Consider the following 21,310-nt stretch of genomic DNA (forward strand, 5'->3'; position numbering starts at 1 on the left):
TACCCTTCCACGCTTAGGGTGGACAAAAATATTTGCAACAAGGGGTGGTGAGGGACAGAGTCTCTGAATTAAGCAGAATACTCTCACCCAGTCAAGAGATCAGGGCTAGATCCAACACCGTTTTTTAGCTCACTGCACCATCCCAGTTTCAGAACCTGGCTGTATGCAAATTAGTCTGTTCCTGTCCCAGTGCATGATGGGAACAGGGCAAACCAAACTACAAAAGCCAATTCTTACAGTGGGAAGGAAACAAGTTTCCGGGGACCGGTTTCTGGCATTTCAGCCGTCTTCGGCCCGGCTTGCTTGAATCCTGATGGTGCAATGAGCAAGGGACTCATGTCTGAGTATACCCTTCCACGCTTAGGGTGGACAAAAATACAGCCAGGTTCTGAAACTGGGATGGTGCAATGAGCTAAAAAACGGTGTTGGATCTAGCCCTGATCATTTGACTGGGTGAGAGTACTCTGCTTAATTCAGAGACTCTGTCCATCACCACCCCTTGTTGTAAATAATTTTGTCCACTCTAAGCGTGGAAGGGTATACTCAGATGTGAGTCCCTTGCTCATTGCACCATCAGGATTCAAGCAAGCCGGGCCGAAGACGGCTGTAATGCCAGAAACCGGTCCCCGGAAGCTTGTTTCCTTTCCAGTGTAAGAATTGGCTTTTGTAGTCTGGTCTGCCCTGTTCCCATGATGCACTGGGCCAGGGACAGACTAATTTGCATACAGCCAGGTTCTGAAACTGGGATGGTGCAATGAGCTAAAAAACGGTGTTGGATCTAGCCCTGATCTTTTGACGGGGTGAGAGTACTCTGCTTAATTCAGAGACTCTGTCCATCACCACCCCTTGTCGTAAATAATTTTGTCCACTCTAAGCGTGGAAGGGTATACTCAGATGTGAGTCCCTTGCTCATTGCACCATCAGGATTCAAGCAAGCCGGGCCGAAGACGGCTGTAATGCCAGAAACCGGTCCCCGGAAGCTTGTTTCCTTTCCAGTGTAAAAATTGGCTTTTGTAGTCTGGTCTGCCCTGTTCCCATGATGCACTGGGCCAGGCACAGACTAATTTGCATACAGCCAGGTTCTGAAACTGGGATGGTGCAATGAGCTAAAAAACGGTGTTGGATCTAGCCCTGATCTTTTGACTGGGTGAGAGTACTCTGCTTAATTCAGAGACTCTGTCCATCACCACCCCTTGTTGTAAATAATTTTGTCCACTCTAAGCGTGGAAGGGTATACTCAGATGTGAGTCCCTTGCTCATTGCACCATCAGGATTCAAGCAAGCCGGTCCGAAGACGGCTGTAATGCCAGAAACCGGTCCCCGGAAGCTTGTTTCCTTTCCAGTGTAAGAATTGGCTTTTGTAGTCTGGTCTGCCCTGTTCCCATCATGCACTGGGCCAGGGACAGACTAATTTGCATACAGCCAGGTTCTGAAAGTGGGATGGTGCAATGAGCTAAAAAACGGTGTTGTATCTAGCCCTGGTCTTTTGACTGGGTGAGAGTACTCTGCTTAATTCAGAGACTCTGTCCATCACCACCCCTTGTTGTAAATAATTTTGTCCACTCTAAGCGTGGAAGGGTATACTCAGATGTGAGTCCCTTGCTCATTGCACCATCAGGATTCAAGCAAGCCGGGCCGAAGACGGCTGTAATGCCAGAAACCGGTCCCCGGAAGCTTGTTTCCTTTCCAGTGTAAGAATTGGCTTTTGTAGTCTGGTCTGCCCTGTTCCCATGATGCACTGGGCCAGGGACAGACTAATTTGCATACAGCCAGGTTCTGAAACTGGGATGGTGCAATGAGCTAAAAAACGGTGTTGGATCTAGCCCTGATCTTTTGACTGGGTGAGAGTACTCTGCTTAATTCAGAGACTCTGTCCATCACCACCCCTTGTTGTAAATATTATTGTTATTTCTATTGGCGTTAGTTTTTTTTTTTGCATATGTGATTCCTATTGCATTAGCAGAGAGAGAGTGAGGTGGTGAGAGAGAGAGAGTGAGGTATTGAAATAGAGAGAGAGTGAGGTAGTGAGATAGAGAGAGAGAGTGAGGTATTGAAATAGAGAGAGAGTGAGATAGTGAGAGAGAGAGTGAGGTAGATAGAGAGTGAAGTAGTGAGATAGAGAGAGTGAGGTAGTGAAAGAGTGAGGTAGCGAGGGAGAGTGATGTTGTGATGTAGTGAGATAGAGAGAGAGGTTGTGAAAGAGAGAGTGAAAGTGTCAATAAAGCCCAAATTGTGAAGGTGAAGCAAGCGTTGGCGTCATATCTCATTCAAAGTCACCACAAACAGCATGCCAAGGGGCATTGTCTAATTCAACATAAACACCAAGCCTCCAATTAAACCATAACTCGGACTCACCCACACCCCAACCCAGCGCTTTGTGAGTACACAATGAATGGTGTCACATTAAGTCACAACCTCCCAGGTGACGTCACCAGAGGAAGCCACATTCTAGCATGCCTGTTGATGGTGGCTGCTAGTGACGCAGCAGTGGGAAAAGTGGTGTGTTTGTGTTCACTGGGTGGCCCCCCTCGAAGACAACTCTGACGGCTAGGACGCCCTGAGCCCTGGCACTGTACCCCTAGAATCAGCATCACCCCTGGGTAGCGCTAACACTGACACTACCGCGTGCCGACCCTGACACTAACAGTACCCCACATCTAACCATGGGGATAAATAAACCTAACCTCCCTTCCCTAAAGTAAATCTGTCAGTGGATCAGGTGTCCGAAGAAGTCTGGAGTGCACAGGACGGAGTCCCACAGCCATGCTCTTCAGCTGCAGCCCTCTGCCCAGTGTGCCCAGGCCCTCACTCACATGGCAGACATTGTGTACCGCGCCGTGTGCCCTGCAACACACCTGTGCATAGATGTTCCTGCCATCGCCAGGCCATGTGAACATACATTGGCTGACGCTGCTATTAGTAATTAATGAACTTAACAACAATTCGAGTAAGATGCAAACGTGTATCTGTTTCCTCGCACAGCGGCCTTAGCTTCGGTGCTTTTAAATTTACATGTAAGAAAAGCATGGCTCTGCCCAGGTCCGACTGTGGAACCAAAGCAAGTGTGTGTGTGTGTGGGGGAGGGGGGGGGATCTCAACCCTCCCCCTTTCATCTCTTTCAGTGCATCAGTTCTCTCCCCCCTACTCTCCTCCCTCGCTTTCCCCATCTCTCGGCTCCTTGTCTCCCATTCCTCTTTCTCTCCCTTCTTCAGGCTGCAATTTATGTGTGGACCTGAGGACAGAGAGAGGCCCGGCTGCGGCCAGGACTTTCCAAGCCGACCTCTGGCTCCAGCCCACCGGGGAACCGGCCGGTGGAATGAAAGGCCAGCCTGCCCAGCCCTGCCGGCTCCACCTGAACTGCAGGGTGAAATAACTCAGGCTTGGGAGCCCCTCCCCCATCACGCAGTACCTCAGTGAGGAAGTTTTATCCGCATTGCCGACCCTTTAATCGCGCCTAAACAAATACAACGACTTGTGACAGTTGCGCTCGCTACTGAACGACGTAAATCCGGGAATATTTGGTGATAAATACATCTCATATAAATAACTTGGTCTGTCGGTACTATAGCGCTGGGAAGGAGAGGGCTGGACTGGATTTCCGAAGGAAGCCGGCCGTGCCCACAAGGAAACGCGAAGTGACACTGCCAGGTCACAGCGAAAAAAACATGATGCCGAGAGCGAGCCGCATTTAAAGGTCTACCGGTCTGTGTTATCAGAATCCAGCAGGTCTGCTCCACTCGGGATCGATGTCAAAACACAGGGCCAAGGACAAAGGGGAGAAGGAATGCGATCAACTCCAGCCAGGATAAAAATACATGAACAAACAATGACTGGAAACTTCACGCCTTTATAAAAACAAAACACATGCACAACAAGCAAAATGTTGACAATATGACAAAATATAATAGAGGTAGAAACGGTGGAAATAAACTATGGTTTCAATAACATATCATGAGAAGAAACTGACAGCTTTCAAGCTCCTGGCAACGACACCTTTAGAAGAAGCCCATTCACACGTCCTTATCCAGGCGGACGAGAAAACGGAGCAATGCCCACAGAAGCACAGAGCACCCACTGACACACACAGCGCTGCCGGACAGAACCGTCCCAAGCACGGGGCTGGGGTCGTTTCAGAAACGCACTGCACTTTCCTAGCTCGATAACATCTTCTTCAAGGTGCCCTCAGACACTGCTTACCTACCCACGCGTACCCAGGAACAACCAACTCCTCCGACGGACAATACGGGCACCCTCAGTGCGGTGCCGGGATGGCCTCTAGCAACAATTTTCCAGTTCCTACCTTGAATGCATCTCCTTCCAGACGCCCTCACGTAATGTCACAAAAAACACTATCCACACCTACGCACCCAGGAACAACTGCACGCCACCACCGGACCAGAACCGATACATTTTCGTAGCTCCACAACATCGTGTTCGTGGCGCCCATCCGTTCCCTCACAACACCCACTGCTCACACAAACCCAGCGCATGAAGAACAGCACTCGCCGCCGACAGACCCCACTCTCTCGGCTATTCCTGCTTCTAGCACCAGTTGCACTTTCATGGGGTCTATAACATCTTCGTGGCCCCCTAGTCCGAGGGACACCCCTCGCCACAGCCAGGCGGGCTTTGTACACAAATGCAGGGAGAGGTGTGAGGGTGTGTACCTGTGCTGCCTGTCAGTCATGCAGCCACAAACGCAGCACAGCGCCCCGTGAGTGCCCGGAAATCTAAACACGCAGGAGTGTAAACAAGACTCTGCAGATAAACAAGTGCCCCCTTCACCAACGGGGTTGCTGCACAGGGTGCCCGCACCTCCAAGCCGCCCCTCGTCAGAGCACAAGCCGCACAGGCAGCCCCCTCGGGCACAGGCAGCCGTCTTACTTACACTGATGCGGGCTGGAAATTCCCCCATATTGGAAAGCTAGGAGGGGAGGGTGCGGTGTTTGTTGCAGCCTACAGCAGATTTGGCATCATTACCATTTTGCAGGGCTGAGAGGTGCGCAAGACATGCAGTGTAGTCCGCGAAAGCTTAACAGACCGGGGCAGAAAATAAAAATCATGTCCTTTACCTTCAAACGGAGCCGGCGGCAGCAGTGATCTCCGGGCGCTCAGGGGACAGGAGGGTGGGGGACTGGGTAGAAGAGGCGGCGGCAGGGTCCTGCGGCATAAGACGATCGATCCTCACCTCACCGCAGACGAGAAAAAATGGCGCCCGCCAACTTCCGAATTTGTCGGACTCGGGGGCGTGGTTTTGCTGTTTTGAGTGACAGACAACGTCACTGTCTACAGAACAGCAAAACCTACGCCCCCAAATCCGAAAAAGACGGGGCTAAATCGGAGTGACACATCTCTCCTCCAATGGCTGGCCTCCGTTTAGGAAGCCAGCCAATGGAGGAGAGACAGGGCAGGGAGGCGGGTTCCAAAGCGCTACTAAGGAACATTAATTCTCCGACCCCAGACTGCGCAAGCGCAGCCTTTAGGTCCTCGACCTAAAAAAGCGTCTTACTCCCATCCTGACAGAAACACCCAAAACAACTAAGCAGGAAATATGAATGCAACAAACTAAACACCAAAACTACCCTTCTAGAAGACCAAATAAAAGCAGCAGAGAATCAGAACAGAAAACTCTTCCACATTGTTAAAATCCAACCCACCAATACTTCTAAATATGATTTAATCACTGATGAGAGTTGCGCAGAAGTGGATAATTTCTTCAACAATAAAATGTGAAGTATCTGAATACAACTGCTTCCTCAGCAACTACCTCTGATGCTACTATTCCTATTCCAGAATGGAAAATAGTCTTCGATAACTGGACCTACGTCAACCTGCTCACCTCTGACTCTCTAGCAGACATTAGCTCTTCCATTGATCTATCCAACCAACCCTTTGTTTCCATAGCACCCAACGTAGCTAAAGCGGTCAGCATCCCTCCCTCACACTCTGGAGCTACATCAGCTTCTCCCTTGACCAATGTCTTGTCCCCATCCTTAAAAATGTGTCATAAGATTCAATCTGAAAAACTCTAAGGCTGATCCAGGCAGCAATGAAGCCTTTAGCCTGATCCTAATCTACCTTTATGGAAAAATGTGCGGCAACACCACTGTCCAAATACATTTATGAATCCAAAGCAATTAACAATCCAGTTTTGGAACAGGTCACGCAACTCACACTGCAGAGGTCAATATTATATTGTGGTTATTTAGTGCTTCACACTATACTTTAACCATTTAAGCACCATTCAACATGACATCCTAGCAAGATTGGGTGGAATAATAACCATCTGAGTTATAACAAACATCTACTATTGTAGCATCAACAGATAAATGATGGCAATTTTTGGGTAACTAAAAGTCCCACCACTTCTGAACAAAATGTTAATTCAGAAGGCAAATAAACCTGTGAAATTTCCAGACTGTTCTGTTCCTATAGTGGAGGGAATTCCACCAATGGATCCCCCTCGAAAGTTAGCCTTTCCAGTGGAAATCTGAGAATTCTCACCTACCACCCAGTTCAAAATCAGGACTTTAGTCTGTTGCATGGGCCTATAGAAGATCAATGTAAGCTCTAACCTAGGACCGGATGTCATTTACAGAAGTACGTATTGTTTTGCTTGATTGTGCACAGCTTTTGACAGCACTTCAGAAGCCTTGTTTGAAAAGTGGAAGATATCATTATCATACAGTAAACCGCCCCACTGGCAGGTGTTCTTATGTGGTGGAAAAGAGGGGAGGGGTAACTTCCATGCTTTTACTTTGAGAACATCAGTCATCTGTGCCTGTAAGATAAGGCCTGGGGTTACTGGGAAGACATCCTCCTCTCCCAGACTCATTCCAAACTCTCGTCTGCCACGGAAAATATTGTCCTGCTTAGCAACCAATAATGCAATTAGTTTAAAAGTGATAAGAGAACCCAAAAGTCCAGTTAATGCTTTCCCAAATGGAAAAAAGATACAAAAGAAAATCATAGGTTAAGCCAGGCAATGTGTGTTGCACGGCCTGATGTTTGCAGGCACATAAAGGTATTGACTGGCCTATAGGAATATTTCCCGTTTTCTGATCCTGACATTGCAAACACTAACCCAGAAATAATGCTGGTATAAAATAGATTATTTTAAGCAGTAGATGTTCCGGGAGAGACAGCATGGTTCTTTATTTGCTCACACCTTGGAGGCAATTCAGAAAAAAAGTAGTACGTCTGTAGTAGGAAAAGTACTTCAAAGAAGGGATGCTGATTTTATTTCTTGTCGTCATTCACAAACATTCTCAGTAGTATACCTATACATCTGTACCAGCTGGACATTACCATGCATACACAGGGAATGTCGTGTGACATATCTCCTGGTCTCCTAACTTCCCATCTCCCCTCACCATGCACAATTCTAAATAGTGCAGACCTAAGCATAGGGGGACTGGAGCACAAAGTGCAAACACAAATTGTTTTCTTTTTTTCTGTAAAGAAAATTCTTTTCCCTGTGGAGAAAGTTATTCCTCCACACCCCCAAAGAATCTGGGGGTTAACTATTATCGTCCATGCTTCCTGCAAGGTAAGTTAGTACAGAGCATATCTATGCACCCACTCATCCACCAGTCTATAATTCCATTCACTTTCCCAGAAAATGTCATCCATTCATCCTCCCATTGAATCATCCATCCAGTATCAAACAACACATGAACCTTCTCGTCAGTCATCATTCCATCCACATTTATACATGTCATGCCAACCAGCAAATGATAATTCACCCATTTATTTTCACAAAGCATATCAACTATCCATAAAGCCGTTCATAAAACCATCGCCCTTCAATACCTATTGAGCCATCTCACTATCCAGCCCACCAGCCATCTGTTTTACACAACACTTCAGCCACGCAGACTATGCAATCTCTCTCAGCCCCCTACTTACCAGCCCTCCCCTCACTTCACTTCCAGCTCTCCACATCTGGTGCATCTGATCGACCTGGCTGTGCTGTTCCCATTGGTACCTAGTGAACCCCTGTGGAATATCCAACCACATCCCCTTGCCTATCCCCTTCACATACAACGCAGCCTACAGAGAACCCCCATGTCATTTTGATGGAATATCCAACCTTGATGATGGCTCTTGATGGACTACGTAGGTGCTTCCTGACTGGGATACAGCACGTGTTAGTAAAATGGTGCCTGGCATGGACGTAAATTGCCTTAGCAATGCTGTACTTGGGTGCTCCATGTTAGTGACCTCTGCGGCTACCTTATCTCTTTCCCAAATTCTCAACTTCTTGCTGACTTGTCTTCCCAGTTCCTCATCCATCTTTGGCCTTATACCATAGCTCCTTGACTCCCTAGCTTCTTGTTTCTGCTGCATGGACATCACTACATGAAGTAGCAACTCTGATTTCATGTCAGTTTCGACCATACCAACTTCTGCATGACCTTTGTGTGAGCTGCATAAATTCACTCGCTGGGCCTGTTTCACAAAGGTAAACGTACACATTTGTGTACGTTTACGCTGTTTTAGTATTCACAAAACTACATTTTAATAATATGATTATGAGTTTGGACACTCCAGTCGGGGCAAAGAACTCTGCACACCAAAATATAGGACAGGTTTATCATTTTATGTAGGGAGTTCTTCAGCTAAACTGTGTAGTCTCCGCAGTCATTAACTTACTATTAAAATCCAGTTTTGTGACTACTAAAAAGGCGAATACTTACACAAACATGTAAATGCACCTGTGTGAATCAGGCCCTATGTGCTTTACAATTACTGATAATTTTATTGTTTACACCTGATCCATCAGCACACCTGCTCATGCTGATAATGAGGATAAGTTAGCCCCAAGGATTCTGGGAGCAAAACAAATGCAATAGTGCTCTTGTGGTGAAACGCAGTTTGGGATGAAATGTTCCAATGGGGAGCAGGGTGAAGACTGATTTGCATATGGCTGAGTCCAAACTGGAATGGGGAGCTAAAAAACTATGGGCCTCATTTATGAAAAGTGACGCATCGCTCCGTGAAAACAGCGATGCATCTCTTTTCCCTGCGCCTTCCTTGCGACACCAATGATGCGTCATATTTACAGTATGACGCATCATGGCGCAAGGAGTTACAGATACGTCAGTATTTCTGACCTAGCTGTATGGCGCAAAAGTGGCACATTGCTGGAGTGTGTCACAAAAGTGACGCAACTCCAGCAATGTGTCCTTTCACATGGGCCAAGCCCCATGTGAAAGGGCCTGCGTCAGTCTTACGCCTGCTGTGAGGCAGGCGTAAGAACTTGACGCATTTGTGGCCTAGAAGTGGCACAGTGAAATCTTATAGATTTCACTGCGTCACTTACATGACCCTTTCTTGCGTCAAAACGCCCCCCATGCATACATTATACCTGGCGCAGGTATAATGTGGCGCAGGGGTTTACAAAGTGGCGCATCTATCTAGATGCGTCACTTTGTAAATATGGTGCAACAAGGCACATTTTTTACGCTGATGATGCGTCACAAAAAGTGACGCACCGGCGGCGTAAAAGTGACGCACGGCCTCATAAATGAGGCCCTATGGATTTAACCCGGATGGTTGACTGGGGGTGAATGTTTGATTGGTTCAGCATTCTGTCCCTCATCTGTTGTTTTTGCAACTGCGGTTACCGTTTTAGCAATGTTTAAGCCAGTTTATTATCACCAGGGGAAACCTTTTGTCATCTACCGAAACGTAGAGATAAGAGTTAAGAAGTTGGAATGAAGCACCTCCTGCTGGTGAGTGTTTGAAGCAAAATCATCTGAATTCTGCACAATCCAATTCAATTAAATTTCAATTAAAATATTTCTCCATTCACAATAAACAAGTGTAAAACCGGGACATCCATGGTTTATATTTACTATGGGTGGGCGGAATGCTTCATACTCTTGTAACGCGGAGTTTCAGCCAAATACCGCCAATCACCACGTGGCGGAATTCTTTTCGAGAAGGCTTCAAAATGTAAGCACAAGCAAGATTTGAGGGGCCTAATTTATGAAAAGTGACGCATCGCTGCGTGAAAACAGCGATGCATCACTTTTCACTGCGCACTCCTTGCGACACCAATGATGCGTCATATTTACAGTATGACGCATCATGGCGCAAGGAGTTACAGATACGTCAGTATTTCTGACGTATCTGTAAGCGCAAAAGTGACGCATTGCTGGAGTGTGTTACAAAAGTGGCGCAACTCCAGCAATGTGTCCTTTCACATGGGGCAAGCGCCATGTGAAAGGGCCTGCGTCAGTCTTACGCCTGCTGTGAGGCAGGCGTAAGAAATGTACGCATTTGTGTCCTAGAAGTGGCGCAGTGAAATCTTCTAGATTTCACTGCGTCACTTCTATGACCCATTCTTGCGTCATAACGCCCCCACTGCATACATTATACCTGGCGCAGGTATAATGTGGCGCAGGGGTTTACAAAGTGACGCATCTACCTAGATGCGTCACTTTGTAAATATGGTGCAACAAGGTACATTTTTTAATCGGCTGGTGCGTCACAAAAAGTGACGCACCAGCGGCGTAACAGTGACGCAAGGGCTCATAAATGAGCCCCGATGTTCCGTAGCGCCATTTTCTAACGCAGGCGGTCGCTTGCAGTCGCAGTCAGAGAGTTGCTTCACAAATAGATTTGCTGCTGCTCATTTAGATTTTCTTCTTGAGCTGCAACAAAATCAGTTCAAATGTCTGTGTTCTCGCGCACCGCATGGTGCTGTTTCGACTGAAATTCAGTGCTCATTGCGCTGCTTTGCAGCACGAGCAGCATAACATGCATGTTTTCCGCCTGTTAGTGAAATTTGGCAAAATCCTGAGGAGATTTTATGTAATTCCGCAGAATTCCATGGAATGAAACTCTATAAGTTTCACCCACCCCTACCAATTACCTAATTTGATGTACTGAAGGTTTTGAAGAGTCTCTTTGAATGCTAAGGTCTCCACCAGGGTTCTTATAAAGAATCGCTTTTTTTAATTATACAATGTGTAGGAGAAAACATTGTGGGGCAGGAAAAGATTAATACTAATCTTCGGTCTAGAATTAGTAAAGGACTAGAGCATAACTAAGCAGAGGAGCCTTTCTAGAACAAGATTGAAATCCAGGGACGCACATTCTTATTCACAAAAAAGTGGAGAATGCACAAACCGGCCTTCCAGTGATAGTATTGCAGCCAGAAGTTGTGTATGATTTGAGATAGGCCTGAGTCTCACACAACAGCTTATTTGTAATGTGAAGGAAGACAGATCTAAAAACTAAACAGGATCTGAACAGCTTCAATAAATGGGGCAAAAATCCTTATCTACCTTCATTCCTTATTAAACCCTCCCATACCATAAACTAAGTGGTGAAAACAGAATTGTATTCCCCTCATTTCCTCCGACTACTCTTTGGTGTCTTGATTTGAACCGGGATCGAAGAGATGCAGGAATTTCAGGTGAAATTCTTTTCATATATGACAATAAAGGCATGGCTTTGTCCTGCTGTGAATCTTATTTCCAGATCTTTATTACTGCATTAACATGGAATACCTACGATATGCAGAGACAATGCTCTCTGCTCCCACCACAATAAGTTACTTCCCTGACAGTGCTCCCTGTTGGCCATCAAAGGCATCTCTCTACAGAAGCCACTGCCTCAACAGAAAGAGGTTCCACGTTGTGGCCTGAATGAAGGACATTGGAAATTAGTCCCTAGAGCCCAAGGTGCATATTATTAAGGAACAGCGCTAACATTATCGCCGCTTTAGCAGCAGGAAACTGCTGCTAAAGCGGCGATAATGGGCTTGATAATATGCCCTTGAGAATTCCAATAGAAGCCCATGTTCTGGTGTGAAGCAGGGCTTCTATGGGAATTCTCAAGGGCATATTATCAAGCCCATTATCGCCGGTTTAGCGGCAGTTACTTGCCGCTAAAGCGGAGATAATTTTAACGCCATTCCTTGATAATATGCTCCAAGTCTTCTGTAAGCAATGGAGATGCAGGGCAGGGTAAATATACATGACTGACTCCATCCCAGCCCTATTGTTTCCGACTCACCCATCTCTGAAAGGTGTATGGGAAGCTCACAAAGATGGCGAAGGCTTGGGGAAACTAACCACCTTCATACAGATGTCTTCAGGTTACCTTTAAATACCTGCCCCCTGTACCGTTTATTGGCATCCCACAGCAAAGATGAAGCAAACGACTCTAAGAGTGGATCAGGAGTTATTGCAGTAAACACCTTCCACAGCGAATCAATAAAAGTATCTGATCGTTTAAATGAAAACAGGTAACAGCTGCTGCTCCTACTTAGCCAGATCAAAGAGCGGGCTCTTCTGCCAGTAATGTGGCTCTGGCAATGCAGGGCCAGAGGCGAAAGACATCCACACACACTGCACACAGATGTTCATTGCTTGCAAGAAAGGCGATTTACTAGAAATATATTATTGGGAAGCAAGAACAGAACAGGGTCGTGTTCCCATCTATGTCTTTGCTTTCAAACCTGCCTCTGCCACAGGTCTCAGTTTATTAAGGTGTGATCCAGTGCTCTTCAACATACTTAAAGGAAGGCTGAGCCCATCCCAGTTGCTCAGGATTACCATTGACTTAATGATTTCATTGCAAAGCGGGAGGAGAATAATATGCTTTCTTAACTTGCTTCTTTCATCATGGCCACGAATCATAAAACACTACACTTCCCAGCAAGCCATGGGTCGCAAACTACAGGCTGAGGAAAAGTGAAGCCACTAATCAATCGTGAGGTTAGTCCACATATAGTAGTCACCAGAAAGCAGTAACCTCCTTTCTTGCTGCAAAGTCACAATTGTAGAAGTCTATGTGACACTTTCTGTAATCTATAGTAAGAAATGTGTTTGAAATATGTTTGTTATTGCATATCTGATACTGTGTTTGACTTACATGGGTGGGCTGTGTTTCACACAGTTGAGCACACACATACTGAAGTTGCACACTCTTTTGGCGAATCTGTCTTTGTGGCTAAAGTAGTTCAGAATTCAACCAAAAGAGGTCAAAGTATTTTTTAAATCTAAACAGATGCATTCTCATATTGTCAACACACCTTCTGCACTAATTAATTCGGACTATCGATATTGAGGTTAGCAGTTTCAACCACCCATCGGTCATTCAATCTTCATGTCTGGAAAATGTACAATGAAGAGGTTATCTGATGCTGTTTTGAATAATGTGCAAAAGAATGATAATTCTGATACCACTTATTCAGACAATGATAACTGGGATCATCTAGTACTTTTAATATTGTGATTAGTGGTCCATAGCCACCCAGCGATAACAACACTAACATCCACATGCATCAAGTGATTTAGGAATCGTAAACGGTGCGAATCGCAAAATTTGTCCGTTTGCGATTCCTAAATCACTATTTGGGATGCATTAATCAAAAACTACAAGAAATCACTATTTTTTGCGATTTCTGAAAATGCGATTGCATTTAAGGAATCGCAATTTGCGATTCCTTAAATGCAATGCATGACACCTAAAAAAATTGCGAATTCGCAATTAGGAGGAAAAAATTACCATGAGGTTGGACCTCATGGTAATTTGCGAAAAATCTGAAAAATGCAATTTTGTGCATTTTTCAAACTGTCATGTTGTGCACACACATGCCCTTTGGGCATATGTGTGCATAACATATGTGCATAGATTGATTTCAGGGGTGCAACAGGGTGTCCTTTGGACACCCCTGCACCCTTGAAATCGCAATCTCAATTTGCGATTAGCTAATTGCGAATCGCAAATTGAGATTGTCTTCCCATTCAATACTATGGGCCTTTTGGCCCATAGAAATCAATGGGAAGGGATTCCTTAGTTGCGATTCGCAAATTGTGAATCGCAATTAAGGAAAAATAAGGAATCGCTAAAAAAATTGCGATTTTTTGATGCATTGCCGTTTGCGATTCCTTAATTGCGATTCCTTAATTTTCACAATTAAGGAATCGCAAACGGCAACAATGATGCATGTACCTGTAAGGACCTGATTTAGATCTTGACAGATGGGTTATTCCATCACAATGGTAACGGATATCCCGTACTCCAAAATATGAATCCCATGGGATACAATGGGATTTATATTTCTTCAGACGGGATATCCGTCACCGTTGTGACGGATTAACCTATCTGCCAAGATCTAAATCAGGCACTTAGTCAGACCTTCGAACCTCACATCTGAAGGTAAAATGCATGACAACTAAATAACCTACTGGCAGATGCATCAACGTAGCCTTTTGCTATTCCTAAATAGCGATTTTTAAGGAATCGCTATTTAGGAATAGCAAAAGCCTATGCATGTAGGAATCGCTATTAAAATAGCGATTCCTAAACATTCCTTAATTGCTACTCGCAAATTGCTAGTCGCAATTAAGGAATGCTGTCCCATTCATTCCTATGGGCCTATAGGCCCATAGGAATGTATTGGAGATTGCATGAGCAATTTGCGAGTACCAGTAGGTACTCGTAAATTGCTCATGCAATTTCAAGGGTGCAAGGGTGTCAAAATGACACCCTGTTGCACCCCTGAAATTGATCTCTGCACATATGTTGCACCCACACATGCCCTAAGGGCATGCATGTGCGCAACATGAAACTTTGAAAAATGCACAAAAGTGCTTTTTTCAAAGTTTTAGCAAATTACCATGAAGGTGAACTTCATGGTAATTTGCTCCCCCTATTAGCGAATTCGCAATTTTTTTTACTTTCATGCATCGCATTTAAGGAATCTCAATTTGGGATTCCTTAAATGCAATCGGAATTTAAGGAATCTCAATTTACAGATTCCTTAAATTGCGATTTTTGCATTTGGGATGATGCATCCCAAATGCAAAAATACCGGGAGCAAAGGGGCAGATTCTGAGAATCTGCCCCTTTGCTCCCGGTATTTACTTTGATGCATATGCCTGCTAATGTTCTGGAGAATGCACAAAAGTATGGCTGTGATAATTATAGCACCACTGATTCAGTCAATTATAATGGAATTATTCCAATACTTTCTGCTTTGGTCCTGGCCTGTCATAAAAACAAGATGTCAATTGCCTCTTTCCCTAAAGATAGGACAGTCCCAGAACAAGAGTCACTTGTTCTTGTTGCCAATGTTAAACCTATGTTTTCCCTCTGTTACTTTACACCATAATATCACAAATATTTTAAATCCTAGAATGGTGACGCGTTTCACCAAAAGTGGGGGCATTACTTGTGGCCTAAAGGTTAAGCTGTACGACTTTCAATCGGGAAGTTAATAATTTTCAAGTTTCAATGAAACAAGTATAACGTGATTTGTTTCTGTGATCTGAAGAATGGTATTGAGAAGGCCTGGGTGTCCTGCTAAGACGAGCTTTTAGATGTGGTGGACCCACTTACTTAGAGTTTATAACTCACAGAACAAACCAAGAAGTTTATGTATTCAGTAGAGTATCTTGTCTAACTGGGCTAATCAGCCTTCTGTTTTGCTAATAAAAATCAACGTTGCTATTTTGCTGGAAAGACACAAAGTCTTGTTGCTTAGGACTGATTACGAATTGTGTCAAAATGCAAGCTCAGACTGGTCGCAGTTCGAGGTTACCTTTTCCAGTTAACATTTTACACAGAAAATGAGGATACATGTCAAGGCTTTACTCACTATACAAATTACAGTACTCTCTGAAGAATGTGTTTTGGAAATATGTTTTTGAAGAAGGTAGTGGGTCTAGGGATTGTTGCACTAACCACTATTACTTCAGTAACCTGTTTCTTCAGTACCCATCTGGTGGCCAGTTTAAACAAAACCAATGACCTTCCTTCTCTTCCCAAAGAAGAATGGCCTGATATTTTCCCTACAAAAGAGAACACAGGAGATATGTTTCTCAAGGTCAGCATCCCATTTTCTTCCCCTTTATTATTTGGTTGTAAAAACGATTTCTTGAAATTTAGAAAGCAATTTAAGAGAATCGCTGAGTTCATCAAAAGAGTACAGAGTTTTCCCTTCTTTGTTTCAAGTTTTTCTCCAAGTCTAGCTCATTTATGTGTAAAATAATAAGAGCAAATATAGATAAACATATTTTCAAGACATCCACAGAATAGCTTTCAGTTCATCCAAAGGGTTCTTGTGACCAAAAAAGAGAAACGATAAAAACAAAACAGAACAGTCACTTCAAAATGGATGCTCTTTTTCCAGACTGCAAGGACTCCAACCTTACTGTTCTAGTTTGTCTGGAACAAACCAGATTCCTTCCATTTCATTGGCACACCAGGGTTTTCTAATCTGTCTCACCACTTTGATTATTTCTTCTCCTCCAATGTTCACTATGGGTTCAAAACTCTCCAGTATTCTAGCTCACTGACAGGTCTTTTTGCTTCAGCTGCTAGCCCAATGAAATCCTTCTGGACCTCTGGAACCATCAAGACTTACAAGAAAGCTTGGCAATCTTGCAGTTGGTTGGTGTGTGGAAAAAAATTACTATCTTATTTTAGTAAAGGTACCTTCAGCTCGAATTTCTTTGCCACATTGGCATCTACAGACACGTCTTTTCAGTACTGTTAATGGCTACAGATCACCTATTCTGCTCGGCCTGAGCTTTTGGAGAACAAACTCATAGTGGACTATCATTTACCCTGTAAATTGCTGTTTAAAATTAGATACCCCACCCTATAAACTCCATTATTCCTCAATATGTGATGCTAAATTAATTCTGCAAATGTCCTAAACATGGCTTGACAATGACTCCCTGTCATTACACATTTAACCTCAATAATCTGTTTGAATTCCATTTGAAAGAGCCTCAAATGAAGAGGCTGCAGGTGTTTCTACAAGATGTCATTCTGATTCATAGATGTTCTTTCCTGTTAGCATATGCATGAAGAATATCACCCACAGTGTTGAGCATCCTTATCTCACTTCTCATCCAACGTTGTGTTTAGTGTGGCCTTAAATAATATGAATTAAAGACTACTTATTTAAGAACATCCTCTCTTCATTTGTTAATTTGTCTTAAAAACCCATACTCCTGTGTCAAGTGGGATAGGGCTATTTCTTTAGCTGAAAAAGGATACAAAAACCTTTCTGGCTTATTAGTCAATCAGGCTGTACTTGTATAGTACTGCTTATCACCCGAGGGGGTATCCAGGTGCTGCCTGTGGTGTCAGTTGAATAGCCAGGTCTTGAGTCCCTTCCTGAAGAGGGTCAGCAAGGGTGAAGTACAGAGGTGAAGGGGAAGGGTGTTCCAGGACTTGGTGGTGGGGTGGGAGAAAGAGCATCCTCCAGTGCGGCAGCGGCAGATGTGTGGTGTCTGAGCAAGGGTGAGGTGAGAGGAGCAAAGGTTCCTGGGAGGTAGGTGGAAATTCAGGCGTGATTCATGTAGGCAAGTCCTTGGTCGTGGAGGGCTTTGTAGGCTTGGGTCAGGAGATATGGCCTCCATGTGATTTGTGGCTAAAATAAGGTCAGAGGGCATTCTTAGCTCTGTGATTGGTCCAGGGTATCAATATTCATTACATTTAATTACAAACCGGTGCCACATGCTTATTTGGTAGTGGTGAATAGACTTTAAAGAAGCCTAATATGGTCATTCGGTCTTGTATTAAATGATGATTTTCCTAGCAAGAATAGGAAATTCATAATGTTATTAAAAACAAGGAGGTGAATATTATCCCTCCGCTTTCTATATATTGCCAGATGGTTTGTTCCTCTCCCATTCAAATTTCTATACTATAAATGTCCTTGATTCCTTCTTTCAGCTTCAATTGCTAAAACTCCTGCATTTGAGGCTTCATCTGAACAGGACACATATGAAGCTCAAGCATCCAGGCTTCTGGATATTCCTGAGAGTCGTCAGGGGATTCGAAAGAAGGTGTCCTAATGTATCTGTTGGGTTCCTTCTGATGTCCTCCCATTTCATTCATGAAGTTTAATGTATTTTCTCATCAAGAAAAGTGTCTGTTACTTCCGGGTGACTGCTTTATATGGACTAAGCTCCTGGCTCACTGGTGATTTCACTTCCCCTCAACCTGTATATTGTGACCCAATGTTTTCTGGGAAGTGCTGTTTTTGTGGTTTGTAACCGTTAAACTAAAAGTTGTAAGTTAAGAAAACATGCTCTTCACATTTGTGACTCTAATAAAATCAGGAATTTCCTTCACTATTCTAGCAATGACAATCTTCATACTCCTTTAGATTCATGTATGTTAGTTTAGTTTATGGATATCCTGTACATACATTAGATATACCTAGTCTGCTAATAGAGAACTTGCTTTTCAGAGGCAACACTTTCTTGGGAGTTTCACATACAACTCAATGGCATTCCATAGGGGAAAACTGGGGTATTGGTAGCTGGTGCAGTGGTACTAGGGCCCAGACAGACCGGCAGCCCCCACCCCTCAGCACCTTGAGACCCTCATGGGTGAGTAGCTATGCTATACAAACATCTGATTGATTGATTGGTGCAAGGATCCGCTGCACCCCACATATGACTTAATTTCACTACCAAACTGTGGGATGGGACAATTTTCTTTATGCTCACTGGGACCAATGACTACAGCCAGAATTGTCATTGGTGCTAAAATACACTGTAGTGTTTCAATGGTAAATGTTTCTTTTGTTATTGAGTTTGGGCCAGGGAGCATCCATAACACAATCCTAGCTGTAGCTCTGCCACTTATGCAACCTGATGCTGATTTCCCTTGGCACTGTTTTCCCTATATTCCTAATGTTTCCTTCTCTCTCCCTATTGCACTGGGTCAAAGTCTAGTAATGAAACTTAAGTCCCACTCCCAAAAAAGCATGTTTGTGCCTACCACGGTTAACTGATGGCACAAATAAAGCTCTGCCTCTACTAGACTTTCTTTTTTTATGTCAGCAAAGCTTGCACTGCTGTCTATGCTTTTGAGGGAAGCTTGCAAAGCTGCTGCCTGTGCTGTATGTGTTCTGTGTGAGAGCTAAGCTTGCACTACTGATACCTGTATTTCATCTGGTGCATGTGTAAGGCATGGCCGCATGCTACTACCCTGATAAGACCTATTTTGTGTGTTTGAATGAAGTGTCTGGAAACCTTTTCACAACAAAAATAGCCAACATGGTTGGCTTTGTGTCCTGCTCTCTCTTTAGTTCTAGTCTTGGCAGCACATGTGCTGCTCTGCGAGGCATGCAGTATTCGAGTATGGACTTGAAGCCCCGCCCACTCTCCGCCCATATGTTTCATTGGCTTGTGTCATTGCACTTTGTAAATGCTGGATTCTGATTCGTTAATGGGCTTGTTAGTCTCTCCTTAGAACCGCCTTATCTTCATTTGTAACCTCCCATGAGGACTGGCTCTTTTACTTCTGTTGCAAAAGAGTATGTCTTATTTAGTCTGTAAGCACTATTTTCTTTAATGAGTTTCTCTGCCTGCAGGCACGACATGCTTTCCCGCAAAATTCAGCGCGCCATGCATGCTTTTACTTTCCTAGCAGCCCACAATGGCGGCTGCTTCTTTGAAATAAAATAGGTGTCGCATTTACAAGAGTTTGAGCTATTGGCATTATAAATGACAATTCCTTTTATTTGTGTGTTAATTATGAAACCAGATAAATGAAAGGTATTGTCATTTACAATGCCAAAAGCTTCAACTCTTGCAAATGCAAGACCAATTGCATTGCAAATGCTTGTTTTGTTCCTCGTTTGGAAAGATGGTGCTCTTGGGGTCCCGACATGAAGTAGACAAGCGCTATAGGAACAGAATAGTACAATTCAAGTGAGCCTGTGCGGAGGATGGGGAAGGGAGATTTACAGTAGTAAAGAACGCAGTTGAAGCAGTGCCAGGAGTGGCTGCCCTGGCATAGCAGATGAGTGAGTCACAACAGCCATGAGCACTGAGAAGAAACCGGGGTTGTGGGTAAGGTTGGCTGAACATGCAGTACTTCACATTTTAATGCAGTGCTAAAATCAAAGTATTCACCCTGGAAAAAATGCCAAAATCCATGGTAACCATCCCTGTCTGGGATGTAAAATTCTGAAAGCATGACAAACGTAGTGTACAATAAATCGGAAAAGGCAGTCTCACTTGGAATTATGTGGTTTAAAGTATGCTGTGAGGTTGCCTTATTATGCAGGTAGAAAAGGCAAATTTTGTGAAATAATGCAGCACATTCTTGGCAGCACTTTAAGCGTAAACACAGAAGTGCAGGTACTCACTGTCCAAGAGAGACAGTTTGCGACTGAGAAGTGAAGGTACTCTCTAACTTTAACAGTGCTGCTCCAGGAGTGAGAAGTGCAGTACTCTCCATTTCAAAATTAAAGAAGTGCTGGTACTCAATACCTGAGTGTGCCTGCCCATTTAAATCATCGATTCTAGGACAGTATTGTTTCTCTATTTTGCTACAGTATTAATGTTAACGCACATTATCAGTGTTTGGGCAAACATTTCACCTCATTAGTACGAGAACCAATAAAAGGGTGAAATGTGACCGTTTCAATTCACTGTGTGCCAACATGTGTGGTGTTCTTTAGTATCTTTTGATCTCTCTGAGTAATTCCAGCTGTTGTGAGTCTAGTAAATTTGTAAGGATCATAACGTTGCTTTCATCTCATGTTCACTTGCAATCTACCAAGCCACCTACATGTTTATAGGTGTATCTACTGAAGCTGACACTGGCCTATGTACCTCTGTTTTGTTGCTGTGTGCTGCATTTTTTGTAGCGCTGCCCTCCTTAATCAGTTTAGACCTGTTTGGCATTGGTCTTCCCCACTGTGTTTGGGACAATCATCGATGAAAGTAGTCTGCTATCAGGATTCAAATGAAAGAAAAAGCATCTCTCTGTACAATGATACCATAATCAATGTTGTTCAATGGTCTTTAAGTAGTAAAACCGAAACAAGAGGAGTTAAATCTGCAAAGTAAGGTAAATTCTCAATAGAAGCGAGAAGGGGTTAGTCTGCGAAGTGCACTTTTGTGCAGGTGGATATATTAAAACGATCCCTCTGCCCTGATCTGCCGATCATCCCTGGATTCTGCACAGGAAAAATCTTGCTGCAAGTCACAAGATCAGTGTACAATTCTAGTTCCAGAGCTTGTCTTCCAGCCAGTCTGAAGAAGCCAAATAAGGAAGATGGCTTCCTCTCTGCTGACTTCTCCCAGTGAGGTCCACAAGAGGTGTGTGGTCATTTTTGATGTTTACAAAGCTCTTCTCTTCAAGGAAGAACACTTTCTGATCATCCTGTATTCCTATGCAAATTTCACAACTCTATATGAAAATCTACAGGCAAGTGATTCCTATGACTTACTCCATATTTGGCTAAAAAAAGAATTAGGGCGCATCAGGCAGATAGCAGCCCTACACTCAGGCCATAGTGACAGTGCTG

The sequence above is a fragment of the Lissotriton helveticus genome, chromosome 5_1, assembly GCF_964261635.1.
Source record: "Lissotriton helveticus chromosome 5_1, aLisHel1.1, whole genome shotgun sequence".
Taxonomy (NCBI): Eukaryota; Metazoa; Chordata; class Amphibia; order Caudata; family Salamandridae; genus Lissotriton; species Lissotriton helveticus.